We start from the raw sequence: 16,431 nt of genomic DNA on the forward strand, positions 1-16,431 counted from the left end.
TTTATAACAAAACTCTCTGACAAAGGTTTAATTCCCTAAATGTATAAGGAACTAAGTCAAATTTACAAAAAATCAAGCCATTCCCCAATCAACAAATGGTCAAGGGACATGAATAGGCAGTTTCCACACTATGAAATCAAAACTATCAATAAGCACATGAAAAAGTGTTCTAAATCCCTCCTGATTAGAGAAATGCAAATTAAAGTAACTCTGAGGTACCACCTTACACCTAGCAGATTGGCTAATATGACAGCAAAGGAAAATAATAAATGTTGGAGAGAATGTGGCAAAATTGGGACTCTAATACACTGAAGGTAGAGTTGTGAATTGGTCCAACTATTCTGGAGGGCAATTTGGAAATATGCACAAAGGGTTTTAAATGAATGCCTGCCCTTTGACCTAGCCATAGCACTGCTGGGTTTGTACCCCAAAGGAAATAGAATAAGAATAAAATAGAATAAAATAAGGAAAAAGAGTTGTACAAAAATATTTATAGCCACGCTCTTCATGGTGGCAAAAAATTGGAAAATAAGGGGGTGTCCATTGATTAGGGAATAGCTGAACAATTTGTAGTATATGTTGGTGATGAAATACTATTGTGCTGAAAGGAATAAAGAAATGGAGGAATTCCATGTGAACTGGAATGACCTCTAGGAATTGATGCAGAGCAAAAGGAGCAGAACCAGGAGAACATGGTACAGAGACAGATACATTATGGCACAATCAAAAGTAATAGACTTTTCTACCAACAGCAATGCAAGGACTCAGGACAATCCAGAGGAACTTGTGAGAAAGAATGCTATCTACATCCAGAGAAAGAACTGTGGAACCAGAAATGCATTGGAAAAATATTTGCTTGATCCCATAGTGCAATAGGGATCTGATTAGGCTTTTGATGTTAAAGGATCACTCTACTGCAAATAAAAATAACATAGAAATATGTTTTGAACAATGATACATGTATAACCCAGTAGAACTGCTTATTGGCTTTGGTAGGGGGGAGGAAAGAGAGGAGATGGGGGGATTATAAATCATGTAGCCATGAGAAAATATTCTAAATAAAAATTTAAAAATTTAAAAAATAAAATAATTAGGGTCTATAAACTATGTGGAACTGTATCTACCAAGATGTGCCCAAGATTTATATGAATTCATCTATAAAACACTCTTTGCATACAGATAGACCTAAATAATTAAAGAAACATTGCTTGTAACTAAGTTGAGCTGATATAATAAACAGATATTACCTAAGTTAATTTACTTATTCAGTATTATATAAATCAAACTATCAAAGGAACATTTTATAGAGATAGAAATAATAATAATAATAATAATAATAATAAAATTAATATAGTGAAACAAAAGACCAAAACATCTCATAAGTAATAATGAGAAAAAGTGGGAATGAATGGGGTTAATCTGTACCAGGTAACAAACTGTACTGCAAAGTTGTAGTCATTAAAATGACTTGGTAATGATTTTTTTAAAAAAGATGTTAAAAAATGAAATAGATTAGGTATCCAATATACCCAAGAAAACAAGTACTTAATAAACCCAAAGACCTAAGATACCCAGGGAAGGCTTTAATATTTAACAAAAGTTCTTAAGAAAACTGGAAAGCAGATTGGTAGAAATTAGGTTTAGATCAACTTCCAAGATGTGGCAAGATGAACTTCAAATGGATGCGTGACCTAGATAATAAAAGGTTACATCAGAAACTATTTGGAGAAGCAAAGAAATTTACCTTTCACATCTATATCTAGGGGAAAAAACACAACTAAACAAGTTATAGAATGACAAGACACAAAATTGTCAATTTTGATGATATAAAAAATTTTAAATGTTGAGCAAACTAATTTAGTTCAATTTAAAAATGGGTGATTGTAGGACAATTTTTGTGGCAAGTTTCTCTGATAAAGCTCTCATAGTCAAGATGAACAAGAAACTGATTCAAATTTATAAAACTAAGAACCATCTTACAATTGATAAATGGTTAAAGGATATGGACAAGCAATTTTCTAAACAAGCAAATCCAAGTTATTAACAATCAAAATTTTAAAAATTCTCTGGATGACTAATTACTAGAAAAATGCAAATCAAAACAACACTGAGGTTCCTTATTATTGGCAAAGATGACAAAAGAGGAAAATGATAAATGATAGAATAACTGTAAGAAAACAGGCACATTAGTACACTGGTAGGGAAAATACTCAATTGATCTGGCCATTCTGGAAAGCAATTGGAACTATTTCTCAAAAGTTACTAAACTTGACAGACCTTCTAACTACTACTAGGGCTAGATTTCCAAGAGATTTTTAAAAAAGAGAGAAGGACTTGTTAAAAAAAATATTTATAACAGCCTAAAATTGGAAACTGTTAGGATAGGATTTTGGGGTAAGGGAAACACAAGAGGAAAAAACATATAAAAATCTACTTTATTGTTTTGGAAGGGAAAGGAATAAGGGCTTAGGGATTTACTTATGCTTATTCTTATTAAAAAAAAACTAACTAACTATGCTAACTAGGTTACTAAACTAAAAGAACTTAACAAAATACCCAAATATTACAGCAGGGGTCCAGAACCAGTTAGAGCCAGGATCTGTTGTTATTAGATGTCCAAGCAAGTTTTGATGTCCAAATGAGACTGAATGTTGCCAGCAGCTAGATGCAGGAACCCTTCCTTAGTTCAACACAAGGAAATCCTCTTCAGACCTTCCTCTTGACTTCCTCAGGAGACCAGAAGAAAAGTCCATTGGGGCAAGATCCAATCTTCCCAGATCCTCCAGCTCAGGCTCCCATGTGACCCTTGGTCACATGCCACTGTCAATCATACCTAGGTTTGCACTTTTCAGTTTTTGCAGTTTTGCAAATTGCAAGCCTTTCCATTCTTTATCACAAAACTAAGAGAGTATTATCCTGTAGGGGGATGGCTAAATAAATTGTGATATATGAATTTAATAGAATTTCTTATAGTCCTATAAGAAATTACGAAACCAGCAGTTTCAGAAGAACTCGAGAAGATCTCTTTGCACTGATTCAGAGTCAATTGAACAAAACTAGATCAATTTATATATATATATATATAGACATTGTAGAGAAAAAAAAAACTCTGAAAAACTTTAAACCTCCAAGAAGCCTGATAAACCATGAATCCAGAATCCTAAGGATTAAACAGGCTAAAGGAAACCTGTCAGAGAAATGATATTTTTAAATGTGTATATTCCTTTTTATCCCTATTCACTTTCCTCCACATATATGTTACCTCTAATTTTTCTAAAATTTCATATGCATCTCTTACTTCTTTCCTTTTTATTTTTTGGTTTGATTTATCTAGATCTTATAGAGGAAGGTTCTCTCACTAGCATAGTTTTACTATCAATTTCCTCCTAAAACTCCAATAGTTTCTTTCTTTAAAAATCTGGATGCTATATCATTTGGTGCATATATGTTGAATACTGATATTTCTTCATTGTTTATACTGCCTTTTATCATGATGTAATTAACTTCCTTATCTCTTTTAATCAGATCTATTTTTGCTTTAGCTTGGTCAAAGATCATTATTGCTACTCCTGCTTTCTTTTTCTCAGTTGCTGCCCAATAAATTCTACTCCAGCCTCTTACTTTTACTCTGTGTGTGTCTACCTGCCTCATGTGTATTTCTTGTAGACAGCAGGGTTGGATTTGGGTTTTTAATCCACTTTGTTATCGGCATTCATTTTATGGGTGAGTTCATCCCATTCACAATCAGAGTTATGATCACCATCTGTGTATTCCCCATCATTATGATTTTCTCTTTTAATCTTTCCCTTTCTCCCCTCACTATTTCCCTCCACCCTAGTGTTTTGCTTTTAATCAGTCTCCCTTTTACCCCACTCTTGTTCTACTCTCCTTCCCATCCCCTCCCTTCTTATTCCCTTCCTATTTCTCTTTTGGGTCTTTTAATCACCCTCTCTACTTTTCCCTCCCTTTTAATACTTACCTCTCCTCACCACCCCTTCCTCATTCCCTTTCTACTACTACATAGGGTAAGATAGAATTCTATACTCCAATAAATATGGCCTTTCATCCCTCTCTGAACCAATTCCACTAAGAGTAAGGTTTAAGTACTATCTGTCAGCACCCTCATCCTGCCCTTCTTATATTAGTATTCTCGAGCCCCACCCCCACCCCATGCACCTCTTTATGTGGTATAATTTACCCCATTCTACCTCTTTCTTCTTGATTCTCTTAGTACAATCCTCTTTTTTCTCCCCCAATTTTTTTTAACATATCATCCTAAACAACTTAATACCCTACCCTCTGCCTGTGTATATTTCTTCTATCTACTATGATAATGAAAACAATTTTAAGAGTTATAGATAACATTTTTCCATATAGGAATATAATCAATTTGACCTTATTGAAGTCCTTAAATTTTTTTTCTCTCGTTCTTATTTACCTTTTTATGTCTCTCTTGAGTTTTGTATTTGGACATCAAACTTTCTGTTAATTCTGGCTTTTTCTTAGGAATGCTTGAAAATCTTCTATTTTATTAAATGCTCATACTTTTCCAAGAAAGTATATAGTCAGTTTTGATGGGTAGGTGATTCTTGGTTGTAGACCCAGATCTCTTGCCTTTTGGAATATCATATTCTAAGCCTTAAGATCCTTTAGTGTGTAGGCTGTCAGATCCTGTGTAATCCCAAATGTGGCTCCATCATATCTGAATTGTTTCTTTCTGGCTATTTACAGTATTTTCTCCGTGGCCTGGAAGCTCTTGAACTTGGCTATAAAATTCCTGGGAGTTATCATTTGGGGATTTAATGTAGGGGATGATCTGCGGATTCTTTCAATGTCTATTTTGCCCTCTTGTTCAAAAATATCAGGGCAGTTTTCTTGGATCATTTCTTGTAATATGATGTCTAGGCTTTTATTTTGGTCATGGCTTTTAGGTAGTCCAATAATTCTCATATTGTTTCTCCTGGATCTGTTTTCCAAATTAGTTGTTTTTTTCAATGAGATAGTTCATGTTTCCTTCTATTTTGTTATTCTTTTGTTTTTGTTTCATTAATTCTTGTTGTCCTGTGAAGTCATTAACTTCTACTTGTTCATTTCCAGTCTTTAAACTGATTTTCCTCTACGATTTTTTGATTCTCCTTTTTGGCTTGGTTTATACTCCTTTTCATGGCTTCTAACAGTCAATTCTGGTTTCCAATTTGCTTATTACTTTGTTTGATTTCTATGTCTCTTTTTCCATATGGGCAATTTTGTCTTTTCAACTGCTATTTTCTTTTTGTATTACTTTCATTTCTTTTTCCCATTTTCATCTATCTCTCTTACTTGGTACCTGAACTCCTTTTTGTGTTCCTCCAGAGTTTGTGACCAGTTTCATTTTTGGGGGAGAATTTGCATGTGCTTGCTTGTTTCTCACTCTCTCTGATTGCTCCTGTATTTTGCTCTTTTTCTCCATAGAAATATTTCAGGGTCAAGAGATTTTTTTTGCTATTGTTTACTCCTTTTCCTGCTGGAGGATTGGGATCCCTGCATGTTGGTTGTTATTTCTATCTTAGCTTCTGTCTAGCAGAGCTTTGCCTTGGGACTATCTTCCCTTCCCAGTCAGAGGCCTGAGTGAACATAGATATATCTGTGGTGTTTTGTTTTGTTTTGTTTTTCCTATAGGTATAGCCTACTTCAAAGCTCCTTGCCCTGGGGCTACTGCTAATGTTGCAAAGATTCTGAAATGGTTTGCCATTTCTTTCTCCAGCTTATTTTACAGATGGGTAAATTGAGGCAAATAGAGGTTGTGACTTGTCTAGGGTCATACCTGTGTCTGAAACCTGATTTGAACTCAGGTATTCTTGACCCTAGGCCCATTTCTTTATTCACTGTGCTACCTAGATTCAAAAAAAAAATAGGATAGTTTAAATGGGGGATAGGATTAAGGGAAAATGTAAAATCCTTTGCTTTCTTTCAGACTCAACTTAAGTGCTATTTCCTAGTCAAAGTCTTCCCAGAACCTAAAGTTTTTAGGAGAAGTGACAAGAATTAACATTTATATAGCACCTATCATGTACCCAGCACTGTGCCAAGTTCTTGACAAATATTATCTCATTCAATCCTCACAATAATCCTAAGAAGTAGCTGCTAGTTTTATACTCATCTTACAGTTGAAAAAGTTGGGGCAGATAGAGGTTGTCACTTGCCATGGGTCACACAGCTGATAAATGACTGAGATAGAATTTTAATTCAAGTCTTCCTGACTATAGACCCAATACTCAATCCACTGCCCCCAACTAATTACCTAGCTAATTAAGAGGATAATAATTTTGTGAGGATAATATTGGTTATCCCAAGCTCTGGGGTCCCCCAATTTTTGTTGTTATTGTTCTTTGACAATCAGTAGCAAATTTCCCTTCTGTCCTGGTGTAAAACTCACAGAGATTCCAAGATGCTCTGGGTACTACAGAGAGAACAATTATTTCCAGTCATATCTGGACTTCCAGGTACAAATTGATGTCTGAAACAGTAAAGGTCTTTGCTGATTAGCACTGAAATATGATTGTTTTCTTGATTCTCTTCTGGATTTTCCAGACTCAGAAAATGAGAACACAACTTTGGGGGCTTCTCCCAGGAATCATGAGTATGTTCTCATGGATCTTCTAAACTTAGGCATCTACTTCTTCCCTCATCTTCTCATTTTATAACATTCTTCCTGTTCCTATCTACTTCCTCTTCTACAAAACTGGTCCTCTCTCCCTTTAAAAACTCCATTGCTAGATGATGATCTCACTCCCTTCCCTCCTCCAAACATTCACCTATTCCAGGAAAACTTCTGTGAATCAGTGGAACCTCTAACTCATAGCAACCAAAATAACAGTCAAACCTAACAGAGAGCCTTGCCCAATGGGCAAGATTGTTTTGATAAGAAGAGCAGTGATAGATCAGAAATCATAACTTTTTCAACAAAAAGCTTAACAGGGAGAAGTCTGCATCTTGAGGAAGACTTAGAAGGGAGTGGAGACCTTTAGCTTGGAGAAGAGAATACTGAAGGGGAGGGGGCATGATGGTCTCTTCAAGTATTTAATGGGATTCCACATGAAATATAAAATATACTTATTCTGCTTGGTCTTCAAAGGGAAAGCTAGGATCAATGGACAAAGTTTAAAAGAGTGAATTTTTGATCAATACAAGGAAGAGCTTCCTCATAATTAGTTGTCCAAAAAGGGAATGAACTGCTTTGAGAGGTGTTGAGTTTCTCATTACTAAAGATCTTTGAAGGAAACTGAATAATTTGGGGGGGATTATGCTTCAGATTGGCATTAAATTAGATGATTTCTGAGGGTCTCTTTCAACTCTAAATTTCTATAAGTCAATGATAAGTTCAAATCCCAGCTGGGGGATTTGAATTTATGGAACCCCAAAATTGAAACATAGAATCCAAGACTATATAAAGAACCTAATGGATGGATGAATCATCTGTTGAGGGTCTTATAAATACTAGGGTGCTAAGTATTTATAAGGCCTTCAACAATGTAAGTAACTAGGGGGGCAGTTAGATGGCTCAGTGGATAGAGAGCCAGTTCTAGAGATGGGAGATCCCAAGGTCAAATCTATGACCTTGGGAAACTTACTTAATCCCCATTGTCTAGTCTTCTGCCTTAGCACCAATACATAGTGCTGATTCTAAGATGGAAGGTAAGGGTTATATATATATATCTATATATATATATAGATATATATATAGATATATATACATACATATATATGTAACTAGCAAAAGAATGTTCTAAAAGATCTTGGATTCCTCAAATAGGGCAATGTCCCTAAATACCACAATACGGTTCAGGCCCTGATCCTTGCCTGATTCTAAAATGGGTAGCATTGGCCCTAGGTAAAGTGTGAAGCTGGCAAAAAATGGACAGAACTGGTACAAGACTTGGATCCAGGAGCCCCAGAGTAGGAAAGGTGGAAAGCCTTCTTAGGGTACCTGGTGTCAGGTTTTAGATACCATGCCTGGAGCCAAAATGATTAAGACTTCAGGCCTAGTACCACTTGACCAGGTCCTCATATGATACACATGGATTTGAGGATTAGGATTTCAAGCAAAGGCCTAATACTGCCCAATGAAGGCCTCATGTGCTTGACTAGAACCAGGTGACCTCAGGCCTAGAATGTTCCCTCGGTCCTATGATAAAGACTTCTGTCCCAAATCCCCACTGCCATCACCCCTTCACTCTCTAATGTCTGAAGAAGACACCAGCCTTGGCTGTCTCAGGACCTTAGAAGACAGAAGTGTTAAGAACTTCTCTAATCCTCTGGTTTCCTGCTCAAAATCCCCATGATTCAGAATCTCCATCTTCTATCCCCAAAACACTCTCCTCCTCCTACCTCTTTGAAGACTACGTATTCCTTTCCTTCCTCTACCCTCTCCTTTCACTGTGTTCTCTACAACCCTTTCCTTGATCGTGAATAGAATTTTCATCACCTTAGAACAATTCTTGCCACTCTCCACTTGCTTTACTTGGGTCCTCTATCACATTCCTTCTGTGGGTAACCCATTCATCATTCCCTCTTTCCCTCTCTCCTCTTTAATCTTTTCTTTACCTTACTGGCCACAAAAATGTTCAGTCCTTCAAAAAAAAAACCTTAACTTTGTCATCTTCTTACATTATCCTACATCTGTCCTCTCTTTTATTGTAAAATTCCTAGAATCATCTCCTCACCAGCTACTCTCTTCTCAACCTTTTTGTAAAATCAATTTTGTCTCAGGTGAAATTGCACACTTCAACTTTAGTCATGATTCTTTAGTTGTTAAAGCCAATGGTCCCTTCTTAGTCCATTTCCTTTATCTCCCAACAGCTTCTGACACTAGTGATTGACCATACACCTTCTCATCTCCTTTGGATCCTCTGAGATGCTCTCTCTCGGTTCTCTTCCTATGATCTGATCACTCCTCTATTCCCTTTGTTAACTCATCCTCCATCTCCCCATCCCTAAGGTGGGGAATCTTCAGCCCAGTACTTACGGCCCTCCAGGCTTTCCTCTCCTCCTCCCCATCCCTCTTTTACCAGTAAAATGGACTAATTGTTCTTTGAATTCAATATTAACTCTTGCCTCTGTGGATTCACACAGTCTGTCCCCACATGGCAGGCCAGCCGTCCCTCATGATGTGTCTCTCAAAATCTTTGTCTTCCTTCAAGTCTCAACCCCAGTCCTTCCTCTTCCACAAAGCCGTTCCCAGCTCCTCATGCCATCTCCTTCCACAGTTTATCTTGTACTCTCAATACTTCTCTGTGCCTGTGTTGTCGGAGATGCTTCATAAATATTTGTGGAATGTCACTAAAATGAGCAGGACTCAAATGCCAGCTCAGCACTGTCTGTGCTTGAAATCATGGTCAGGTTGCTTGTTCTCTGATGGATCAGCGGATTTCTTCCTCTGGACATTTGGAGAACACTCTCAAAACCCACCAAATGAGGTGCTTATGAGGGAAGTCCTTTATATAGCGCCGAGTAAATCTGCTTCTTACTGTAATTTTCCTCTATTCAGAGCCCTCCTGTTCTTTGTGGTGATCCATCTGGGACAATTCTGAAAGACATGTCGGGGAATGCTGTCCACCTCCAGAGACAGAACTGTTGGAGTCATCTTTTGCATCAGTGTATTCGGGGTTTTATTTTGGGGTTTTAGCTCTGTAGGAGTGTGCTCTTTCCACAAATGAGTATATGGACGTGTGTTTTACATGACAATAAAAATAAAAATCAGAAAAATAAATACACGAATAAATGAATGAATGAACAAACACACAAATAAACAAATAAATAAACAAACAAATGAATGAACAAATAAATAAATAAATGCAATGAATGAACAAATAAATAAATAAATGCATGAATGAATGAATAAATGAATCAATAAATGAATGAATGAATGCCTTGCTTCTTAGTTCCCCAGAATTCTCTTACTATTCTGCCTGCCATTCCTTGGGCACTTACTTATACATTGGCATTAATCCTCTAAGTGTCTGTTTTCTAAACTTCTCTGGTCAGTCAATGCTAGGCCATGCATTAATGGTCATCAGTAGGTTTGTATCTTAATAGGAGTCCTCACCACCCTCACTCAAAAGAGTGGTTGTAGTTTCTGCTTTTGGGGAAGGCAGGAGAACAGAGAATTCAGGGCAAAGTGGACTAGATGGCTAGCTACAGACCTCTAGGCATCTGAGACTACTCAAAAGTCTTTTCCCACTAGGGGGATTCTGGGAAGGTCAGCCCAATTTTGGAGTGATTGAGCCCTCTTGGCATATTCCTGCTTTAAAAGTCAAGTGACAAACCCACATAAATCATCAGTTTTTCTATATATCTCCAACACAGCTCAGCAGCAAGAGCTAGAAAGAGAAATCCCATTCAAAATCACCTTAGACAAAATAAAATACCTAGGAATCTACCTCCCGAGACAAACACAGGAACTATATGAACACAACTACAAAACACTCGCCACACAACTAAAACTAGACTTGAGCAATTGGAAAAACATTAACTGCTCATGGATAGGACGAGCCAATATAATAAAAATGACCATCCTACCCAAACTTATTTATCTATTTAGTGCCATACCCATTGAACTACCAAAATACTTCTTCACTGATTTAGAAAAAACCATAACAAAGTTCATTTGGAAGAACAAAAGATCAAGGATATCCAGGGAAATAATGAAAAAAAAAACACATATGATGGGGGCCTTGCAGTCCCTGACCTTAAACCATATTACAAAGCAGCAGTCATCAAAACAATTTGGTACTGGCTAAGAAACAGAAAGGAAGATCAGTGGAATAGACTGGGGGAAAGCGACCTCAGCAAGACAGTATACGATAAACCCAAAGATCCCAGCTTTTGGGACAAAAATCCACTATTCGATAAAAACTGCTGGGAAAATTGGAAGACAGTGTGGGAGAGACTAGGAATAGATCAACACCTCACACCCTACACCAAGATAAATTCAAAATGGGTGAGTGACTTAAACATAAAGAAGGAAACCATAAGTAAATTGGGTAAACACAGAATAGTATACATGTCAGACCTTTGGGAGGGGAAAGGTTTTAAAACCAAGCAAGACATAGAAAGAATTACAAAATGTAAAATAAATAATTTTGACTACATCAAATTAAAAAGCTTTTGTACAAACAAAACCAATGTAACTAAAATCAGAAGGGAAACAACAAATTGGGAAAAAATCTTCATAGAAACCTCTGACAAAGGTTTAATTACTCAAATTTATAAAGAGCTAAATCAACTATACAAAAATCCAAGCCATTCTCCAATTGATAAATGGGCAAGGGAAATGGATAGGCAGTTCTCAGATAAAGAAATCAAAACTATTAACTAGCACATGAAGAAGTGTTCTACATCTCTTATAATCAGAGAGATGCAAATCAAAATAACTCTGAGGTATCACCTCACACCTAGCAGATTGGCTAACATGACAGCTATGGAAAGTAATGAATGCTGGAGGGGATGTGGCAAAGTAGGGACATTAATTCATTGCTGGTGGAGTTGTGAACTGATCCAACCATTCTGGAGGGCAATTTGGAACTATGCCCAAAGGGCGACAAAAGAATATCTACCCTTTGACCCAGCCATAGCACTGCTGGGCCTGTACCCCAAAGAGACAATGGACAAAAAGACTTGTACAAAAATATTCATAGCTGCGCTCTTTGTGGTGGCCCAAAACTGGAAAACGAGGGGATGCCCATCAATTGGGGAATGGCTGAGCAAATTGTGGTATATGTTGGTGATGGAATACTATTGTGCTAAAAGGAATAATAAAATGGAGGAGTTCCATGGAGACTGGAACAACCTCCAGGAAGTGATGCAGAGCGAGAGGAGCAGAACCAGGAGAACATTGTACACAGAGACTAATACACTGTGGTATAATCGAACGTAATGGACTTCTCCATTAGTGGCGGTGTAATGTCCCTGAACAACTTTCAGGGATCCAGGAGAAAAAAACACCATTCATAAGCAAAGGATAAACTATGGGAGTGGAAACACCGAGAAAAAGCAACTGCCTGAATACAGAGGTTGAGGGGACATGACAGAGGAGAGACTCTAAATGAACACTCTAATGCAAATACTATCAACAAAGCAATGGGTTCAAATCAAGAAAACATCTAATGCCCAGTGGACTTACGCGTCGGCTATGGGGGGTGGGGGGGAGGAAAAGAAAATGATCTATGTCTTTAATGAATAATGCTGGGAAATGATCAAATTAAAAAAAAAAAGTCAAGTGACCACATGTGATACCCAGTGAAATTGCACGTCGGCTATGGGAGGGGCCGGGGGGGGGGGGGGAAGAAAAGAAAATGATCTTTGTTTCCAATGAATAATGTTTGGAAATGACCAAATAAAACAATGTTAAAAAATTTTTTTTTTTTTAAGTCAAGTGACATGTCAAGTATCGTACAACCAGTAAGTGGCTGAGGCAGGATTGGAACCTAGATCTTTTGGACAACACAGCTAAAGCATTATTATTCTAAACCCACAAAGCTTTTTTTCATACAGTTTATATGTATCGGTCATTTGTCTAGTTGAGGCAGGGAGTTCTGGTAGGGGAGAGAATGTGACTTTACCCTCTTTCTCAAATCTGACACTGCCGGGGGCAGCTGGGTAGCTCAGTGGATTGAGAACCAAGCCTAGAGACGGGAGGTCCTAGGTTCAAATCTGGCCTCAGACACTTCCTAGTTGTGTGACCCTGGGCAAGTCACTTGACCCCCATTGCCTAGCCCTTACCATTCTTCTGCCTTGGAGCCAATACACAGTATTGACTCCAAGACAGAAGGTAAGGGTTTAAAAAAAAAAAATCTGACACTGCCATGAATACAATCAAGTGAGAAGGCTTTTGTGATTAAAAAAAAATTATAATAATTTAAATTAAATTAGATTAATTTATATATTAATTAAACAAATATAATAAACAATAAAATAAGTGATAACTTTTAATTTTAAAATGACATAATCAATTATTCAGTTAATTTAATTTTAACTTATTAAATAATTTTAAAGGCATATTTGTATAGGTGGTACAGTGGATAGAGTGCTGGGACTGGAGTCAAGAAGACCTGAGTTCAAATCCAGCCTCACATTCTCCCTAGCCCATGTGACTCTGGTCAACCACCATCTGCCTCCGTTTCCTAAAATGAGGATAATAATAACACCCACTTCCCAGAGTGCTGTAAGGATGAAATGAGATAATATTTGTAAGTTGCTTAGAACAGTAAGTACTAGACATGTACTTTTCTTACAATAACCCTGTGACTGCTGTAAGCATTACTCGTGCTATGCAGATGAGGAAACAAAGGCCCAGAGAGGTTAAGCAATTTGCTTAGGGTCAGGCTGATAAGTATCTGGGCCTGCTTCAGAAAGGGATCCCTTGATTCTGAAATCTCAGGCCCTCTTATTCCCTGAAATCATTGGGTCCAGGGGTGGAAGAGGGAAGTCGAGTGTGAGTGTGAGTGTGTGTGTGTGTGTGTGTGTTTGTGTGTGTGTGTGTGAAGGAGGGGAGAGATTCCGGAAAAAGATTTTCCAAGCCCACAGTAAAATGTTAACTCTCTCCAAGGCCCAGAGTGGGTGGATTGAAGTCACTTCCCCTTCTTTCTGGCCTCAATTTCCTGCCATCTCAACAGGATAGTCGAGTTCTGTGAAGGGCTTCACTTCCCTTTTCGACACTGACAGCTTCAGAAATCAGCCTCATCAGCCCCAGCCTCCACCCCAGCGAAGGGCCTCCCAATCAATCCTCCCTGAAGAACCCCGAGACAGAATCGGCCCAGGAACGGTAAGATTTAGCTTTGTTTTCTCCCTCTAGTCTGTTCTACTGTGAGGCGAAGGCCATTTTTTTTTAAATGAAAATAAATTGGGCCTAGGGTTTTCAGGACTATTTATCTACTCAATTCCTTGGACATTCTGCCTCAAAGAAATTCAGAGAAGGCAATAAAGAGAGAGTTAGGACCCCCCCCCCCCCCCCACTGGAGAGTCTGGCCCAATTGGACTTAGAATGAACCAGATTCCCATGCGCTGATATTCTCGTGCGACATTTCAGGGATTTGACTACACTTTGGTTTGGCCAATTTATCGGTCATTTCACCCAGTTTCTTCCTTAGTTCTGTCCTGAGAACTGGGGTACTCCGTGTCATAAAAGAGGCACACCCGGAGGTTGCCCTGTCAGAGACTCCACTCTGCTGAATGGAAGAGAAGAGAGGAGGAAGGTCTTAGGAAGATGAGTGATAAATGGATGTCCCTTTGGGCTCCAGGAAATGGAATCTGATTGTGTTTTCCTCCATGATTTGGGACATTTTCTAAAGCCAAAATTGTAGAAAGATTTCAGAGAGGATGCCAAAAACAAGATGTTTTCCACAGGCCCAGAGAGCAGAGTTCTCAGGGGCCACATCCAAACCTGCCGCCCCTCGGCTTCCTGGGAACTAGAGAGGGTGTCTGGGATCCAAATGAACCATCGAAAGCGTCGATGACTGATGTGTATAAACTGTTTATATAATGTTTATAAAAATTATAAAAATTATAAAATATGATGTTATATCAAATTAAAAAATAAGAACAAAGCCATGTGCTTGGGGCACCAGTGGTTTAGTTGTGTAATCAGAAAAACCTGGGTTCAAATTTTGTCTCTGCCACTTACTAGTTGTACGATACTTGGCAGCACTTGGCCCCTAAAGCTCCCGTTCAGACAGATTTCAAGAGGGTGGAAAGTGTCATGGTGGGGGTGGTTGAGAGAGTGGACCTGGTTCTTGCTCTTGGCATAGACCCAGTTCTGGAGTCAGGAAGACTTAGGTTTAAATCCTGTTTCTTTCTTTTTTAAACCCTTACCTTCTGCCTTAGAATCAATACTATGTCTTGGTTCCAAGGCAAAAGATCGATAAGAGACAGGCGATCTGAGTTAAGTGACTTGCCCAGGATCACACAATTAGGAAGTATCGAAGTATCTGATGCCAGATTTGAACTAAGAATCTTCCATCTTTAGTTCTGGCTCTCCAAGTGGGTTTATTATTTTTTTTAATTTTTATTTATTAACATTTATCTGCCCCCTCAGAACCTATTTCTGACACATATTAGCTGCATGACCATTAGCAAACCATTTAATCTTTCAGTGCCTCAGAGAACTCAGTCTAGAGCCATCTCCTTTGCTATCTCCTTTGGTGAAGGTGTTTCCATTCTGGAAGTTGTATCTACTGATGAAATTACAAATTTGGAGTTTTTAGTGTACAATATTTTAATGTATAAAACAAATCAATTAATCATTTTTTAAAAAATTAGAGTGAATATCCACTGAAATTCTCTTAATAATAATGGCTAGCAGTTGTAGGAGCAAAAATGGATAAATACTGCTAGTATTTTAAAAATATGTAGGATTTTAAAAATAATAATTAGAGAGGGGAAAGAAAAAGGATTCTTTAAGTCAAGTGAACAGAGCAAAGAAAGCCAGAGACTCACACCTGCAGCACTTTACCAAAAGCACAAGCTCTGAAAAGAGCCCCACAGTGTGGGTCTCAGCCAAATTTATATCCTAAGCATCCTTACGTAAAATGAAGAGATAACTTAAAAGGATGCTGGGAATGTAGCTCAGGTGTGGCAAATTTTCCATCTGCACACACTTATATAACACTTTATAAATATTACCTCCTTTCTCCTTATAATTATTTTATATTTAACATACTTATATGTTATATGTTTAATATATAATATTTATATATTTAATATGTTTATATATATTATTATCATCCAGATAAAGAAACTGAAACAGGCAGAGGTTGCTTACTTACCCAGGACTATGTCGCTAGTATCTGAGAAAGGATTTGAATTCAGACTTCCTGAATCCAAGTCCAGTACTCTATCCACTTTGTTATCCAACTTCCTCTATGCCAGGGTTCTCAACCTTTCTAATGCTGTGACTCCTCATGTTGCGGTGTCCCCAAACAAAAAATTATTTTGGTGGCTACTTCAAAACTGTAATTTTGCTGCAGTTATGATTCAGAATGTAAATACCTGCCTGATATGCATTATGTCTTCTCATTGCTACACATTGAGACGTTGAGGACCGCTGCTCTAGGGGATGCCTTGGAGAGGCACAATGTATGACCAGATTCTCCAAGGCTATGCCAGCTGTTACCAAATATGGGAAATAGGGGCTCAGGAGTGAATTATTTGTACATTTATTAACTGAGGAACGGCCTAGTGACTCAGAGAGGCTCATTACCTGAGGTTCGGCCACTGGGTGGTGATATTTTTTGGCCATAGTAGGTCATGAAAGCCATTTAGTAAGCTGTAATGTGGTTGTGTTCTCTTATCTATGGAAGGATTACTCACACCAATGGAATCTCAAGTCCCCGAACCATGGAAACAAGTACATGTTAAAACAATTTCCCTCTCATGCCCTTACACAAATAACTCCAG

At 37.9% G+C, this 16,431-nt stretch overlaps 1 protein-coding gene across 2 annotated transcripts in view; it reads left to right on the forward strand.

Moving 5' to 3' along the window:
• Window positions 1-16,431, forward strand: part of CD53 (CD53 molecule) — a 52,615-nt gene that overhangs the window by 15,210 nt on the left and 20,974 nt on the right. The window contains exon 2 of one of the 2 annotated variants that reach the window (XM_056819192.1): window positions 13,653-13,801. The gene's annotated coding sequence lies outside the window, so the exon portion shown is untranslated. Of the gene's footprint in view, window positions 1-13,641; window positions 13,802-16,431 lie in introns of those variants that run through there. The other variant, XM_001372742.4, reaches the window with a different exon arrangement.

Source organism: Monodelphis domestica, chromosome 2 (assembly GCF_027887165.1).
Source record: "Monodelphis domestica isolate mMonDom1 chromosome 2, mMonDom1.pri, whole genome shotgun sequence".
NCBI classification, from domain to species: domain Eukaryota; kingdom Metazoa; phylum Chordata; class Mammalia; order Didelphimorphia; family Didelphidae; genus Monodelphis; species Monodelphis domestica.